This window comes from Mixophyes fleayi, chromosome 10 (genome assembly GCF_038048845.1).
Source record: "Mixophyes fleayi isolate aMixFle1 chromosome 10, aMixFle1.hap1, whole genome shotgun sequence".
NCBI classification, from domain to species: domain Eukaryota; kingdom Metazoa; phylum Chordata; class Amphibia; order Anura; family Limnodynastidae; genus Mixophyes; species Mixophyes fleayi.
In genome coordinates, this window is record NC_134411.1 from 92,038,450 (window position 1) to 92,055,593 (window position 17,144).

Sequence of the window (17,144 nt, forward strand, 5' to 3'; positions counted from 1 at the left end):
ACAGAGGAGACACCCGTGCGAGAAGAACAATCAGCAGCACAGAATTGGAGAAAAGAAGAGAAGAGGACAGGAGGACAAGCCGATTAAAAGGTAAGTTAAGGGGGATTTTTTTTATTATTTCAAGGAACGCTGACCAGTGAATAAAAGTCACCTGGTCCTGGAGCATCATGGACCTTATCTCCCTGCTACATACTTCTACTTGTAATACTAATGGGGCATTATATATTATTCTCTTTGGCCCATTATAAATTGTTATCCCTTAACTAACATAGTGGTGTAATTAGCAAAACAGGTCACAATTTGGGGTCACAGTGATGTATATGTCAGGGCACCCTGATATACAATGCCTGGCTTAAATGCACTTTCTTGATATTGCATCGAAACAATACAAAAAGTGATTATAGTATAATAACTAGAGAGGATTTTTTGAACAGGGCGATTGAAAGGTAAGTATAGGGGGATTTGAAAAAAAAGTGATATATATATATTTAAATATATATCACTTTTTTTCTCATATATATATATATATATGTTAACTATGTTTTCTATGGTTTTTGGGATGATCAGTTATTGTTAGTGTATCTTATGTGCGGCCCAAACCAACTCGTCGTCTTCCAATGTGGCCCAGGGAAGCTAAAAGGTTGGACACCCCTGCTCTAAATCAATTGTACTCAGCTTATTTTAACTGGGAGCCCCAGTGTCAGTGTGCCATAGTCCTGAGATTCCAAATGTTAGAGTACCATTGTCCAGGGCCCCCGAGTGTTATTGTACCATTGTCCTGGGAGCCCCAGTGTCAGTGTGCCATAGTACTGGGACCCTCATTTTCAATATGCCATAGTCCTGGTACCACCATTGTGAGTGTGCCATAGTCCTGGGAGCCCCAGTGTCAGTGTGCCATAGTCCTGGGACCCCCATTCTCAATATGCCATAGTCCTGGTACCACCATTGTCAGTGTGCAATAGTCCTGGGAGCCCCAGTGTCAATGTGCCATAGTGCTGGGACCCCAGTGTGAGTTTGCTACTGTCCAGGGCCCCCGAGTGTTAGAGTACCAATCCTCTGGGACCCCCAGTGTCAGTGTGCCATTTTCTTGTAACCCCAAGTGTCAGTGTGTCATTGTTCTTGGACCCCCAGTGTAAAGGTTTCATATTTCTGGAACCCCCAGTTTATGTGTGCCATTGTTCTTGGACCCCCAGTGTCAGTGTGCCATTTTCTTGTAACCCCAAGTGTCAGTGTGTCATTGTTCTTGGACCCCCAGTGTAAAGGTTTCATATTTCTGGAACCCCCAGTGTATGTGTGCCATTGTTCCGGGAAACCAAAATAAGTGGTCCCTAATAGAATCTAACCATCAGGAAACCTTCAAAAACAGATTCTGGGACCGTACTTGGAGACCCGACCTCCAGGTTGTGCACGTCTGTTTTAAATAACACTGAAATACAGATAAAGTTATAGCTGTAAGGGGGATAAAATGGGACAAAATGGTTGGGTTTTACACCACACTCAAATAACCATTTATAAGCTGGCTAGGAGCCAAGGCAACATTATTGCAAACTTGAGCGCAAATGGGGAAGAACAATGGCAACACAACGTGTTTTCACCAGATTTAGGGCTTTTTCCTATTTATCAAGCCCTCCCTGCTGATGATAGATTTCACTGCATCTGTCCAGTGACATTTCCTAGTGCGAAGCCTTTTTAACAAGGCCAGTGGCGGTACAAGTACTGTCGCTGTATTCCTATCATTATCTCCATCTCAGGTTGACAATAGCAAAGGCTCCCTGCAGGAAAAAATGTGTTATTATTTAAATAAACTATCTGTTTCTGTTTGTTTTTATAAATAAAGTTTATTTTTTCAAAAACGTTATTATTATTTTTTGTTGAATCTAGAATTCCAAATTCAACCCTTGGAGAAAAAGTACAAAACATTCAATCTAATGTATATGCCTAGAGAGAGGCGATACTGGCCCCATCCTGAGATGGCAATAAGAGAAGAAGGATTGCAGTGGTACTTGTTAAATAGGCTTCCCCTTGATTTGCATGCAGAATTTGCCACCTGTGACCCCTTGATAAATAGGGAGAAGCCCTATCTCCGGTATAAACAGCCGTTTCTTCTGGGATAGGGCGTTTTGCCGTTTCATAAGTAGAGACCATATATATTTTTATAATTTGTGCTACATATACTTAATACTTGCTAAAGACTAGCAGTGTCCTTGGAAATGACATTAGAAAAGTGGCCATTGTCACTTGCATTCCTTCCTGCATGAGCATTGTTACTACATTATTTTTATCGGCAGCTTTCAATGTTGTTGATTATTTGTTCCTGTAAGTGTTTTTTTATTATTTCCCCTCTATACTTTCCAATGTAATTTCTTTACATTGTTTTATATGGAATACTCTATTCAAATTCTATTACTTAAATTTCCATGGCGTGCTCCGGGGGACTGTCCTGGTGTTAGTTGGTCAATTTAACTATATCAACCCATAAGTGGACACATATGAAATATGAAGGCTACATAGTGAAAAAACTGCAGACAGGTGAGCTAATTGCAGTGCAGCCATGTGAAGGGCCGATGCTACCGTTAAGCGAACCTAGGCGCTTTCCTAGGCCAACGACGGTTAGAAGGCACCTAAACAATGAATGAGTGACAGAATGTTACTCATCTAGTATTTTTAATGTCCTTTTGGAGCCCCCACATGGAGCAGATGCCGCTGCTATAATGGAGAAACAGCCTGCAGTGTTTTACGTGTCAGTGCTACACTGGGAGAATGGCGCTGGGCTATGATGTCACAGTCAAGCGCCACACTCGCAGTCTGAGGAGCCAAGGATGCCACCCTCATCTCCCTCCTGCCAAGGTAAGAAGCAGCAGGGATGGGAGCGCAACACCAAAGGGAGGGGGGTGCACAGCGACCACGGCCATGTTGATGTCTGGTTTTACAAATCTGTTCTAGTAACTGTGTTCCTTTCAAACTTTCACTTTTCATGCCTCAGAGATGGCACTGGTTCTTAGTGAATATACACTATTGGTCTAATTCACAAGATGGCTGCCTCCATGGCAGCTAGACGACAGTTGCAATTTAAATCTGCGTCTGACATGCATTCTGTTCACATACGATAAACTGATAACAGTCTGGTATTAGAACAGAACTCATAATCCAGTACGGTAAACTTACCGGCGATCTACCGGGGCATTAAAGAAAATGTATCGTGGAGGCTGGAGGGAACAGTGGAAGGAATAAATGGATTTTCCATTCTTCTTCAATTAACTTATTAAAAAGAAATATAAGAGGCAAACTTTGTAAAACAAGAGGAATAAAGCCTCTAATCTGTGCTCTCTGTGTGATATGTGTGATGAAAGAAAGCAAAAAATTGAAATGACTCAAAATAAAACAAAATTGTCCCCTTCTTGCGGTGTGTTCTGTTTGAGGGATACTGGGAGGCAGGGGGTTAAGCAGTTTCCCGGGGTCTGTAATCCCAGAGTATAAGTAGACACGTTTTGGAGAGAAGAGAACAGCGCAAAACACATTCCCACCGTAGCAGAGGCCAAGTTGTTCGGGCTTCTGATCGTGGAAACTCCAAAGACAGTTTGCCAAGAAGCAGAATGCTGCGTGCAAGGATTTCTCTGGAAGCTGAGGGGATTAACATGTCTTATGTCAGTGCCTCATGTCTATTCCAGAGATACAAAACCCTGTAAATGACAGTATCTCATATGTATGCAGTCAGCCCACGCTGTTTTATAGCGGGACTCAATTACAATAACTTGTCAATTGCGTTTAACCAATGCTGGGACAGAGGGGATTACAGGGCAGTTAGGGTCATGCTGAATCCTCAGAGATCTGTCTTAAATACCCAGCTCATCTCATTTAAATGGCCAAGAAATATTGCTTTGCAATCCCAACAGAATGACAATTCAACCTGTCATTCCCTGCAGATCATATGTTCTGTTTGATCATGTGTTTTTGGTTAACGCTGGCAAAAGGAATGAACAGACAGTTGTATCTGGCACATTTAGCTTTTCTCAGTGAGATTCCACAACTGAGGTCTATTACTAGTTAAACAGTTTGAAAGGTCTATTACTAGTATTAATAATAATAATAATAATAATAATAATAATAATGCCTTATTGCAATAGACAGTAATCAACACACACATTATTTCCCTCCTCTGTATTCCTGCCGTGCAGACTTATGTTGTTCTCCACAAAAAAACTGAATTAAATTAAATTAAAGTTTATTAAACCATATTTACATTTCAGTGGGACATATCTGTGGTTCCAATAGTTTTCCAACTGATAAACTGGAACACCTAAGTGACTTGAAGATTGCTGAACCGTTTGAGGCTGGGATCGAGCCCGGCATCATAGCAACATTTTTTTGGGGGCCCAGAAATGCTTCCCCATCCCCTTTGTAGACCATGTGCAGTGAAATCCTGTTTGTACTCTTAATACCCCTACGACGGCTGTAGCTTCTCCCCTAATTATAAGAATATATACGAACAATACTGGTCCATCAGGAGCTTGAATTATTGAAAAATGAGAATTGCACTCTATGTTGTATATTTATGGTTCTTATTAATGTTATCTAAAGCAGAAAACATCAAATACATTATTTAAAATAGATTTTTTTTTTTATTGAAAATAAGTACAGTAGAATTTTGATTTATTTATGTATTGGTGTCTTTTGGGTAACAACCCTCACTACTGTACTGCCTTATCTTAATATCCTAGCAGATTTGCACTGTGCTTTACTTGAGTTACAGATTTCTTACAGAAAAGTCTGGGACCGCCTTAAGAAAGCCGGGACACATAGAGCCTAAGGTGCAGCATTCTATTCTAAAGATGTATGTGCACCACTTCACACTAAGGGTATACTTGCCAACTTTTCCTTGTTGGCTTCAAGGAGATCCTGGGGGAGGTGGGCGTGTGGGGACAGGGCTTGATGAATCACATCATTTTGGGCTCGCCCCCTAAACGATTGTCACAATATTGGCCAATTAAAGCAGGGGGTGGGGCTAAGGGGCAGCATTCTATAATAAAGATGTATGTGCACCACTTCACGCTAAGGGCATAAGATGACGCAATATTTACGTCATTAAGCCCCGCCAACTTTCTATTGCGGGGGCGAAAACTGGGAGGTTGCCCGGCTCTCCCGGGAGGTCTGCCAGAAATGCAGGAGTCTCCTGGACATTCCGGGAGAGTAGGCAACTATGCGTTAAAGAAAAGCAGCTAATGAATCTCTAGAGACTGAAGTGTCTTTTACATTTCTGTCTCTATTACTGAAGTCATGTTGTCTTACCTGTCAGTCTTTGATTAATTTTTGGTCTCCATGAAAATGGCCACCTCTATAGACATCAATACATGGACATAGGACACAATTTCTGAACTGTGTCATCATGCCACAGATGGCGAAGCCAACCATGTCTTATACTGGCTCAGCATCAGGGAGAATGCCAGACTCTTCAGGGAGTGAGGGAGATCACCCCTATTTCAGGGAGTCTCACTGACATTCAGGGAGAGTTGGCAAGTATGACTAAGGGCTTGATTTTGAATTAGGAGTAAAGCAAAGAAAAGGAACACCTTGGTAAAACTATGTTGCATTGGAGCGGATGATAAATTTAAAATGTAGGGACAGATTTATATTTGGGATATGGCATATCATAGATCAACTTTAATTTCAGTGTAAAAATAAAGCTATCAAGTATTTGTGTGCTACATGAAAAAATAGCCAGTATCTTCCTTGCGTGCAAATAAAAAAGCCAATTTTTACCCCTTTCATTGTAACATGGTTTGTCCAGATGCAAAGTTGCTCCTAATTCTTTAAAATTAGAGTGTGACACAAAAGGTAAATCTCACCCTAAAGGTGTCTATGTGCTGATCCTATCGCTCCTTCCTCAGTATTAAGTACAGAACTTCCATGTCAATTAGTGAATCAATCCATCTGCAACGACTGGACCGTAGCATCTGTATTAGACAGTAAGTGGAGCGTTAAAGTCTAAGTGAATGTAGAAGTAACGAGGAAAGGACAAGGCGCCCTCTCCTCTCGGTAAACACAGAGCGCCGTTTTGAAACACAACGATCAATTATGCAGCTTTATCCTAGGAGAGAAAATATGTTCAATTTACAAATGTCAGAATATTCAAAGAATGACTTAATGTGTGCATTTCCTTGCTAAGAGGATTGCTTTAATTAAACAGAAAGAGATTATCAGGCTTTGTTTTCAGCTGATAAAATCCTAGCATAAGTTAAAAAAAAAGATTTATAGAGTCTAGGTTAAGCTGTAAAAGAAAAAAAATATTTTGTGTATCATGGGTAATAACAGTTTTGGATAATGTTGACATTATCTAATTAATCTTTGGGAATTAGCAATAATGAAAGATTTTAAGGCCATTTTCAAGATTCAAGGAAATGCATTAGATACCAGTATAGGGTTTGTTGAAGGCTATATTATTTATGCCCATTTTTTTAAAATCACGGTTAACTTTTTTTTAAAAACGGCACCTAGGAATTTTTAATAGGGACATGTATATAATCATATCCTGCCTTTTTGCCTTTTGTGTTCTATATAGACCACACACTATCTATTGTAATGCATCAACTGAAAGGGGCATATTTATCAATCTGTGGAGAGAAGGCTGATCCTCTATCGCCGCTTATAGCAATGTATCTATAAAATGCAGCCTGCGTGATACTACCCGGGAGTGGTAAAGCTTAACCCAGTCATGGAACTAGGCGGTTCGTTTGCACTTGCACATTGTCAGGTCTTTCAGTTTCACCAATAAAAAACCCCAAAATAAATAATTTAATACATAGTAAAAAAAATAAATACAAATATGAAAGAAAAAGTATGTTTAAGTTATTGACAATCGAAAGAATAACTGTTATCGTCATTGTGAGATGTAAAATTTTTCAATGCTAGCATCTAGCTCTGGTGGTGTCATTGCCGACAGTAACCTTCATAAATAGGGCTTTTCGAATAGAGCCCAAAATGTTTTGGTGGCTGAGAATGCAGTAGACTAAGGGGGCTGCCTCCACTGTGCGCTGCTCTTTCAAAACTGCTGATGTAATATAGCCTGTTTTGACCTACTTACATTCCATACATACATAACCAGCTCCTTAAACCTCATTAATATTATCATTAGTAAATTAAATAGATTCTATGTACTGTACATGTAATGCAGCAATATTACGTGACTGGGTCCATAAAAGCCTCAATGTCTGCTAGCGACTAGATAATGTCTGACAACACCAACAGGCTCTAATGTGTTTTGGAATCGTGTGATTAAACTGAACAGCAAACTTTAGTGCGACTAAACGATTTCAATCGGACAAAGCATTGCAAAATGCTTCACTGTTGAAAATAGAAACATACCTGGATTATATAAACTAATTGATGAAAGAAAACAATGCCAAGAAGTAATGTACTGTATATAATATATAAGATATTGTTTTGCATGCAGGTCAAATACTGCACAATCTTGAATGCTGCACACACATCTCTATTTTTACACTACATTCTAGAAGCAGGGCTCGTTGGGCTGGATGGGGGTCTCTACATTGAGAAACAGCATTGATTGTTCTCCAAATATTACAAGTACATAATCCTTGGTACTGCTACTACTAGTAAAACAATCTCCTAAAAGGTCTAAGCACTTTTCAGCCTGTGCTCCACTGATACTGGCCCTGTGTAAGAGCAAACATGAAAGTTATGTCTGATGCACTGTGGAAAAGTTCCTCTATTTTAATTTTTTTTTAAAAAATGACTTTTCCCAAATGACTATTGTTTGAATGATCACTTCAAAATCATATTTTGAGTAAATAACACAAGGGACTGTGGGAAAAGATGGGATGCCTGTCCTTTATATGAATGGTCTTCAACTTTTAAGCTTTAAGCTTACCAGCAGGGCCTTCTCACCTCTTTGTCTGTTTTACCCAGTTTGTTTATTAGTTTATTGTGTTTGTCCCCAATTTTAAAGCGCTACGGAATATGTTGGCGCTATATAAATAAATGATGATGATGATGATGCTTTCTCATGCACACGTGTGAACATTGAATTCCATGACACATAATATCCCAAACCGCAATTTCATGCATTTTAGTGTCTCTAGAGAAGCTGCACCAACAGACGCTTGGTATTGGTGAACAAAGCCTTCTGTTGTTTGTTGTTTGTAAAGAAATGAAGGGTCCTTGGGCACTTTGACAGAATGTTGGTCTGTTTTTGATTGTTAAGCTAAGCCTAGTAATAATAGAATGCACTGCTATTTACTTTCCATTGTCTTTCTATATCCAATCAGGATTGTAGTCCCAATCTGTCATAGATACACAGAAACCAGACACCAGAAAGTTGGTGGCACCACAACAACACAAATTCAAAATACTGGATATTTATATGTAAAAGCAATGACTATCCAGAATGTTTCTTTAACAGTATCAAACAAAAGCTTTGAAAGAGACTACATGTATATATTGTTTTTATAATAAGCAATTTTATAGTAGTTTAAGGACTCGTTACTTGCTCTCAATGTATTACAGCTGGGCAACGGTTGGTAATTGTAGCATAATTATATATAATTGGTTGCTGTTAATAATGGACCGTAGTGTATGTGTTTGTGTGATAGAGAATTTAGGCTGTAAGCTCCATGGGTGAATCGACTGATTTAAATGGTTAAATATTCTCTGTGTAATATGGTGCTGCTATATAAATAAACAATAATCATAGTAATAACAATTTATATATATTTTAAAAAAATGCAAATCTTTTATATTCCTACCCATTAGTAGTTTGTGTAATATTGGGGGTGATTTAGAGATGGAGTTAGGTGCATTTGAGCAGCCTCATTTTTCCACGTAAAATTAGTCGCACTGTGCATGCACACAACTGGCGTTGCTATATTGGGCTTCGTGTATCTGACATTTGCGGCCCTTAGCACTTGTAGAGGCATAAATGCGAAGATCACGTGCAACTCCTGTACAATAAGGGTGTACAGATGCAAGCTCAGATGCGTCATATTTTGGATTGTACGTATATTCGTTACCAAGCATAAATTTTGTGCCTACACCAGATGAGTGTAGTTTTGGAGGATGATTGGCATTTATTTACTCCAAACACATCTATAGGGCTCATGTAGGGTCTGTTTTTTTACACATTTCCATACTGCCTATATGTACCAAAAATAAGTACGTATACATCCATAGCAAAATTTGTTTTATCTTACACTTATCACTCCTTACAACTAAAGACAGAATGGGGGAGGGATGGCGCAGACGCGGAGACACCTGTCAAGAGACATATCTCTTGCGGGAGCTGAAGAGCAGGTGCAATGAGATGCCATGATCATCATCATCATCAATTTATATAGCGCCACTAATTCCGCAGCACTGTACAGAAAACTCACATCAGTCCCTGCCCCATTGGAACTTACAGTCTAAATTCCCTAACATACACACACTCACCGAGAGAGGCTAAGGTCAATTTAATAACAGCCAATTAACCTACTAGTATGTTTTTTGGAGTATGGGAGGAAACCCACGCAAACACAGGGAGAATATACAAACTCCACACAGATAAGGCCATGGTCGGGAATCAAACTCATGACCCAAGTGCTGTGAGGCAGAAGTGCTAACCACTGAGCCACCGTGCTGCCCGTGATGATGACGACAATCTGTAGCACTAGCTAGCCCCTCTGATTGGTTGATTGTGGACTCACCCATCCCCACTGACAGTACTTAGTTCATTATTGTGGCTGCTACATTATATGAGGTTGCGCCCATCTATTCGCATCAGTTGATATTTCCATTACGATTGTGGCAGAAAAGAAGATTCCCATTTCATTTTAAAAGGTGAAAACAGCAGATGATTGTATTGAATTATATTTTGGATGGTAAATGCAAAAGAGGATGAGCTATGCAGTCATTAATCTTTTCATTGCTGAGCCTTGCCACAGTTGTTACATTGTGGCAAACTTTTTTGTTTTTGCAATAGAGTAGGATCGTTCGCGTCTTATTCCTCTGATTGTGGATCCATTCTAGGGATAGTAAAACGCATGAAAACACAGTTAGGAATATTTTTTGAGTATCGAAGTTATGCTGGTAGAAGAGAGTGGCATGTTTTGAGTGAGTCTGAAATGTGATTCAGCTGTTACATGTACCCTGTTAGAAACCACTGAACAGGATTCCATCCACCCACCACCCAATGGATTCATGGCCAACGGGGAACACAGAGGGAATTTCTGAGCCTTTGTTTGGTATATTCTGAAAATGACTCACCAAAGGTCTAAAATTGACATTATATTTCCAATTACTCTTCTCTCATCTGTTTTGCTAGCTTTAGATGAGGCCAACACATGCCATCTGGAGCGTATACTAGGCACACATTCGACAACAATTCTCCTGGCAAGCTCCCTGGGAACATGGGTTCTCTCAGTTATTGGCAGAACCCCCAAATGCTTTCACACAAAATTCCTTTCTGGAAATACAGTAAACAATCTTTTGACAGTTTCCATATATGTAACTTTTGATTGTTATACCATAGTCTGTATACATTTCACACTTCTGCAGAATGGAACTTTCGGCATTGTTTGTGGAGTTAGCTGAACTTCAAATGGACCATACCATGTGAGATATAGGGGGGAAAAAAAGGGAACATATGAGGTATCCATTATACCTAGGTATATCTCACTTTTATGTATTCTATACAAAGCGAATAAACATGGCAGTGATTGGATATAAAACACTAACACACCATTGAATTAGGATTAGTTTCCCACATCGAATGAAAATGAAGCAATCCGTGTACATCTATGTGTGTCAAATATACCACAAACATCTACAAACTGCCTAGTGAAGATAACTTGCTCGCTGGAGTAGGAGCTCTGGGATTGCTGTATGTGACTAAAGAATCTACTTTTATAAGAATATATATTTTTCTGGATAGAAGGTGGTTTTTATAGAAATGATGACATAAAATGCAATTTCAGATCACAACATACTTCATTAACCATTTACTGGTCGAGCCGCTTAAACTATTACTTTTCTTTGAAAACACAAGTGGGTAGAGAGTCTGATTAGACTACACACATGGTTAAGGATCCATAGACAACTTCGCTGTAGTGTTAATGCTACCTCTAGATCATACTTGGCAACTTTCAGTACCTCCCCTCAGGTGGCAAGTGCGGGACGGGGAGTGGTGATGAGATTGCTTCACCGTGGCCCCGTCCCCGGGCTTGTAATACCTCAATCCACGACATCACACAGCAAGGGGGTGTGACCTTATTTTACATCATTAAGCCTTGTCTCCACTGGAATCAGGTAGGGTGTCTGTTCTTCTGGGAGATATACTGTAAATTGTAATAATCAGACATATTAGGTGCTTTACTTTTAAAGCTGCTCTATCACATACTTGTGTAGTCTCCTGGAAGAGAAGGCCTCCTCCCCAGATCCCACCCACTTCACTAATGAAGTGAAAGGAGGCGGGGCTTGATGATGTGACCGAGTCTTCATAGACACACCCTCTGCTATGTGATGCTATCATTGCACAGCAGAGGAGGGGAAAGGGACCACAGTGCGCATCACCACGCCCCCCCTCCAATTGTCTGGGATCTCCTGAAGGGCAGATTGTCAATACTGGCAAGTATCTTGTTTATGTGGTTGTCACTACTATAAATTGGTTCTATATCTATATATATATATATATATATATATATATATATATATATGTTTTATATATATATTGCAGGAAAATCTGCTACCTCACTGGTAACTGAGCTGAAGAAAGGTACTGTAATCCAAGGGGACCAATCAGATTCTTGATTTCATTGTCTAAACTGCACTAGACAAATGACCAAACCAAATGTCCGCACCAGTTTGTATAACATTTATAATTACAGTATATTAAATATATAATGAATAATAATAGTACATAAACTAATACATAAATGAACAAACCAAAGTGTGTTTGTCTTAAAGTTTTTTGGCGTTAGCAGTGTTAGAGTAAAACCAGTGAATGTTTTGACACTTATACACTACAAACTGTCAAGACTTTATGTTAGATATTATTTTCAATCCCATTTTATTAGTTTGACTGGAAGCCTGCTCAGAATAGAGACGAAGCATTTCAACTGACATTAATATTGATCTGTTTTAGTTTAGTATCATATGTATGTCATATGATATACGGCTAAAAATGCGTATTTATTTTTTATCATAAAACAATGTGTTTCTGGACTTGCCGGGAACGTCACTATTAATGAAAATATTGGTAAGATATTGGTATATATAACCGGCATAGCTCCAGGGAGCAACCCCCTCCGGCTTGGCGGAAGTGCACCCTAGTAACTAGCTACTTCTGAATCTCATTTACTACAAATCGCTCTCTTCTATCCTTCAACCAACTTCATATATACTCAACCACCTTTGAATCAAACCCCAATCATTCCAGTTTACTTATCATTCTTTGTTGTAAGCTACATCTACGTCTCCACCTTCATCTGTTTACTTAGTTAACCAGCCATCAAAAATTTCTTGAATGCAGCGGATAAATTAGAACTAGAATCTACTGGTTGCTATGGGCAACACCTCTGCTTTTCATTTTTAAAAGGTTTGATGAATCTACCCCCTACATTCTGTCTGTGTAATATACCTTGTAACCCAGCATACCTTGTTTTGCACCATGAGCGCTTTCCTTGATCTCCAGCGCAATTATCTTTATGTCTCAGCATTCAATGAAATTGTCCATTTAGTCCGATGCTTTTGTGCACCCAACTGCACACTGTGTTTTGCTCATCCCCTCTATGTGGATGTGCAAAATCAGGTTACACTCCTGAGGAGTGCCAGGGAAGTTTTTTTGTTTTTTTTAGAGTTTACTGCACTGCCAACTTCCCTGTTAGAACGTCACCCAGGGCCACCTTAACTACTTTATGGGCCCCCGGGCAATGCAGTGTACCGGGCCCCTAAATTTTTTTTAAAAAAAATAAATAAATTTATATATTTTATATTTTATATATATATATATATATATATATATATATATAGTGTGTGTGTGTGTAAAAAAAATATATATGTATGTAAAAAAAAACGTGATTATATATATAATCACTTTATATATATATATATATATATATATATATAGGGGCCCCCTTAACTTACCTTAAGTCCGATCCTCTTCTTTTTTTCACGCCGCTGAGTCTCCTTTGCCCTCTTCCGTGCTGTGGTAGCATTTACTGCGAGCACAGCATGGAAGAGGGGACCAGGGAGGGAGCCGGATCACCGCTGATGTGACCGCAAGGTAAGTATTTAAAAAAAAAAAAAAAAAAAAAAAAATTGGTTTGTTTTTTTTGGGATTCGGACGGGCCCCCCTTGCCTGCAGGGCCCCCGGGCACCTGCCCATCGTGCCCAATGGAAGAGATGGCCCTGATGTCACCTCATAAATTGAGTACATAAAAGCTGTAGTTAGTTCACGTGACATATTTATACATATATCATGTTAAATACATTGGTGTTTATGTGCCACATTGTGTGCTCAGTTTGTTTCATGCATAAAGACATGCAACATGATTATTTTTTTGCTTTTTTGACACTTAGCTGAGCATTCAATTTAGAGTAAATAATTACGCCTGCAAAACACCCAAATTCACCCATTATCAAGATGTAGTACTCCCCTTCGTCAAACTGTTGTGCAAAGTCCTGTGCTATGGAGAAAGAACCAATTCACTATGCGTGACATCACAACAGATAAGAAATGGCTTTAGTACTGATTAGCACATCACTCTGTTATAGAGGATCCACAAAGGCAACAAATGTGAGCAAACAGCTGTGGTATCTCATGTTGCAGACACCAGGGCAGCTGAAAGCAGTTGCTATAGCCTCTCCCAGGACTGTTTGCTGTTGCACTGTACAGTGAGCGTTGAAATAGAACCTTCTGTGTCCAGGGAACGGTCAGATTCTAAACGCGGATGTCTGTTCCTGCAAATCTCCTCCGACAGCTTATATTCTCTGTGTGCAAGTGGGTGGACAGCTGGACTGAATTACTGCATGGTTTCCTCATGTATGATTGCGGTATAATTATACCCATAAATGACTCGGTATGTGGTCTAAATGTGCTCTAGAAACAATGCAAGAAAATAATAGGAAGCTCACATTTGTTTTCTCACAATGTTTCATACATTTACATGAGGTTCATTTTCTGCAGTAAAAAAAAAACAACAAAGTTCTGTAACCCGTTCAGCAACCATTAGTCTGCAGCAAGGATGGAGTATTGCAGTTTCAGTCTTGTGCTCTAAAGCGGCATCTTACACTGTGGTCAAACAGTTTCCTGTCCTAGGTTAAGTGCCCTGTTTACTATCGCTCGGTTATCGCAGCCATAGGAAATCTTCTCTCGCCGCAAATTACTATTACCATTTAGATACTCGGCTCCTCTGGCAGCGATAAGGCTTAGCTTAACGTTCGCCAGGCCAGTGAGGCGGCACATGCGCATGAATGACCCACTTTACTGATTCATGCCTGCACAATGGAACTGGAGCCCTGTAGTTTGTTTCCAGTTCCACTTTCACAAAAAAAGAAAAATATATGTTTTCTTTTTTTCATTTTTTTCTTTTTATTATATTTATATAATAAAACATTTTTTACGTGTAACATGCCCCTACTGTCACCATCCTGAGATGTACCGTCACTATCCTAGTTAAATAGGCTTCCTGGGGAAACCTTAGCCAGAGAATCCTGGTGAAAGCCGATGATGGCTAACATGGGGGTGTTCCCGTTTTCACCGGATTAAGGACGACCAACCAGGTCATTCCTGATGACCCTTGATTTCTATATTACTCCTGCATTATACACTCAGCAGCTAAGAAACTTTTTAAAGACATTCCCCACTCTATATAACTCCTATAACAGAAATTTGGGTGGAGAAGCTCTTTAATTTTTATAGAGAGAGAGTTGTAGTCAGTAAGCAGCAAATTGTTGTACCATGTTAGGCAGTAGGAACTATGAGCTCATCAAAACCCTTGTGTGATAAAATCAGCAAAAACAACATAAAAGTGATATATTTTAACAACTAAAAAAAGAAAAAGAAAAATGACACTGTAGCTATAGTGCCATGACAAATATCATCAGACAAATATAAGGGCTTGCTGATGACTAACAAAGATATCAACATGCTTTATTGTTATGTGTGTGTGTGTGTTTGTAGGCATCCTTGTAGCCAGTGATTTTGGCCTACAATCGCTTGCATGCAATCGCTGGTCAAAATTGTATGTGATCGCAAAAGTGATCCGTAAGCTTCTGACGATTGCAAGAGACCAATGTCACATTTTTATCCAACCAATCTCCTTCAGTTTTGATCATGTTGGCATGCAAGCAATCGCAAAGTAAAATCGCATCGGTGGCCACCTTGCTGAAGCCCAATGGACCAGACGCTGATGCGACATTCTGAGACATTGATGTAGAGGGGACACAATTAACTCCCTGCATTAACCTAATGTAACACTGCCTGGCCTGATACACATCCCATGGGTAAACACTGTGTACACTGCGGAAAATCAAGAGCACATCAGGAAACTATACATCTGCTGTGTAGAGTAAATTTCCTTCCACCCCCTCATTACTTGACAGTTTTAGTTTCCAGCAGAAATTTGTTTTCTCCCACTCTGTAACATGAAATTGTTATTTTAATTGTATCTTTTGCTTCCTCCTCCTTGTCCCCCCCTTTTTTTCCCGATCTAAAATAAAATAACAAGCTGGGTAACAAATAGCTACATTTCTCCTACATGCAATTTATTAATAATCTGCATTCAAAAAATTAGACCATAATGGGGAGCGAGAGACCCAATCAATTCAGATTATTTATATGCGTCCCTCCGCTTGTGATGAGAGAGGTCTATGAGAATGAAATGTCAGTTCTTCAAGGTCTTTTCAAAGCCTGCTGAATTGCTTGTTAATATTACTGGCATTAGTGGCTAGACAACTATACAGGGTAAAAAATGCTATAGTGTGAATCTTAGCTATGTAAAAAAAAAAAAATCAACCCCCCCTAAAAGTTTGAGTCCCCATGAAAAAGTGTAATAGGCCACATCCTAATGTTTTATTAGCAGTATAATGATCATTGTAGACATTCTCAATGTATTAACTCATGGTAAACGAAATAAAAAGGAAAAACGCAATACAATGTAAGTAAAAACACCAATGGGTATGTTAACACTGGACACAGTGGATTCTACTGTCAGATCCGTTTACATGCGTTAAAAACGCATGTAAACAAAATAAAAGCTCTTACCCACTGGACAAGAAATAAAATGTCCAGTGGGTAAGAGCTCTTAGTGGTTACAAGAGCTATTAAATGCATCGTCAATTTGTTGTCACTTATATGTTGTTAAACATTGACACTATAATAATATTTCTTGAGTACTGACTGGTACAGGGCTATTATTATGTTACAGAGATAGAAATATCCATGCCTGCCTAAATATAACTAATGGGAGATTTGAGTCTAGGATCAGCATTTTTCTTTGTGGAAAACAAACGTGAAGCACAAGGCTGACAGGAAATTACGTCAAAGGTGAAGTATAGGAACGATAATCGCTCTTTGGGAATGGAACCAATATGCACCCTATGAAATCACCAAGATCTAGTGTCTTCATGCCTCAGTGATGTCTGTAGCTAATAGCGAATCGATAGGCTGTATTCTCATAAATGTTGACTCAGCCCACAAAATAGCAGCTTACTTTGTGTAGGTAACAGACCCAGATTAACTGGTTCTGTCTTAGGCCAACAGTTGGAATACCCCATGCTTCGCTTGTTAAAGGGTTATAGGGGTTCAGCCATATAATTAGGGGTGGAACTATCCAATGAACATGCGCCAAACATTTGTTTAGTACTCCTTGCCTTGCCCGTGTGTTGCCTTGCTCATATATAGTCATGATAGAACACAAGCAAGTAAAGACATATTTGATAGAAATTTTATAGTTGGCCATATTTTTCAGTGGCAGATTAAAGGTACGATAAATCCTGTACCACGGATTTTTTGCGACTGATCACCCACTGAAGCGTAGTTCTTTAATATATACGCTTTGGAGTTAACCCTAACTCAAGTTTTAATATATGGAGCAAGTGTTATGCTATTTAGCAATAAACAGTTATAGCAACTTCCCACATTAATTGTAATATAC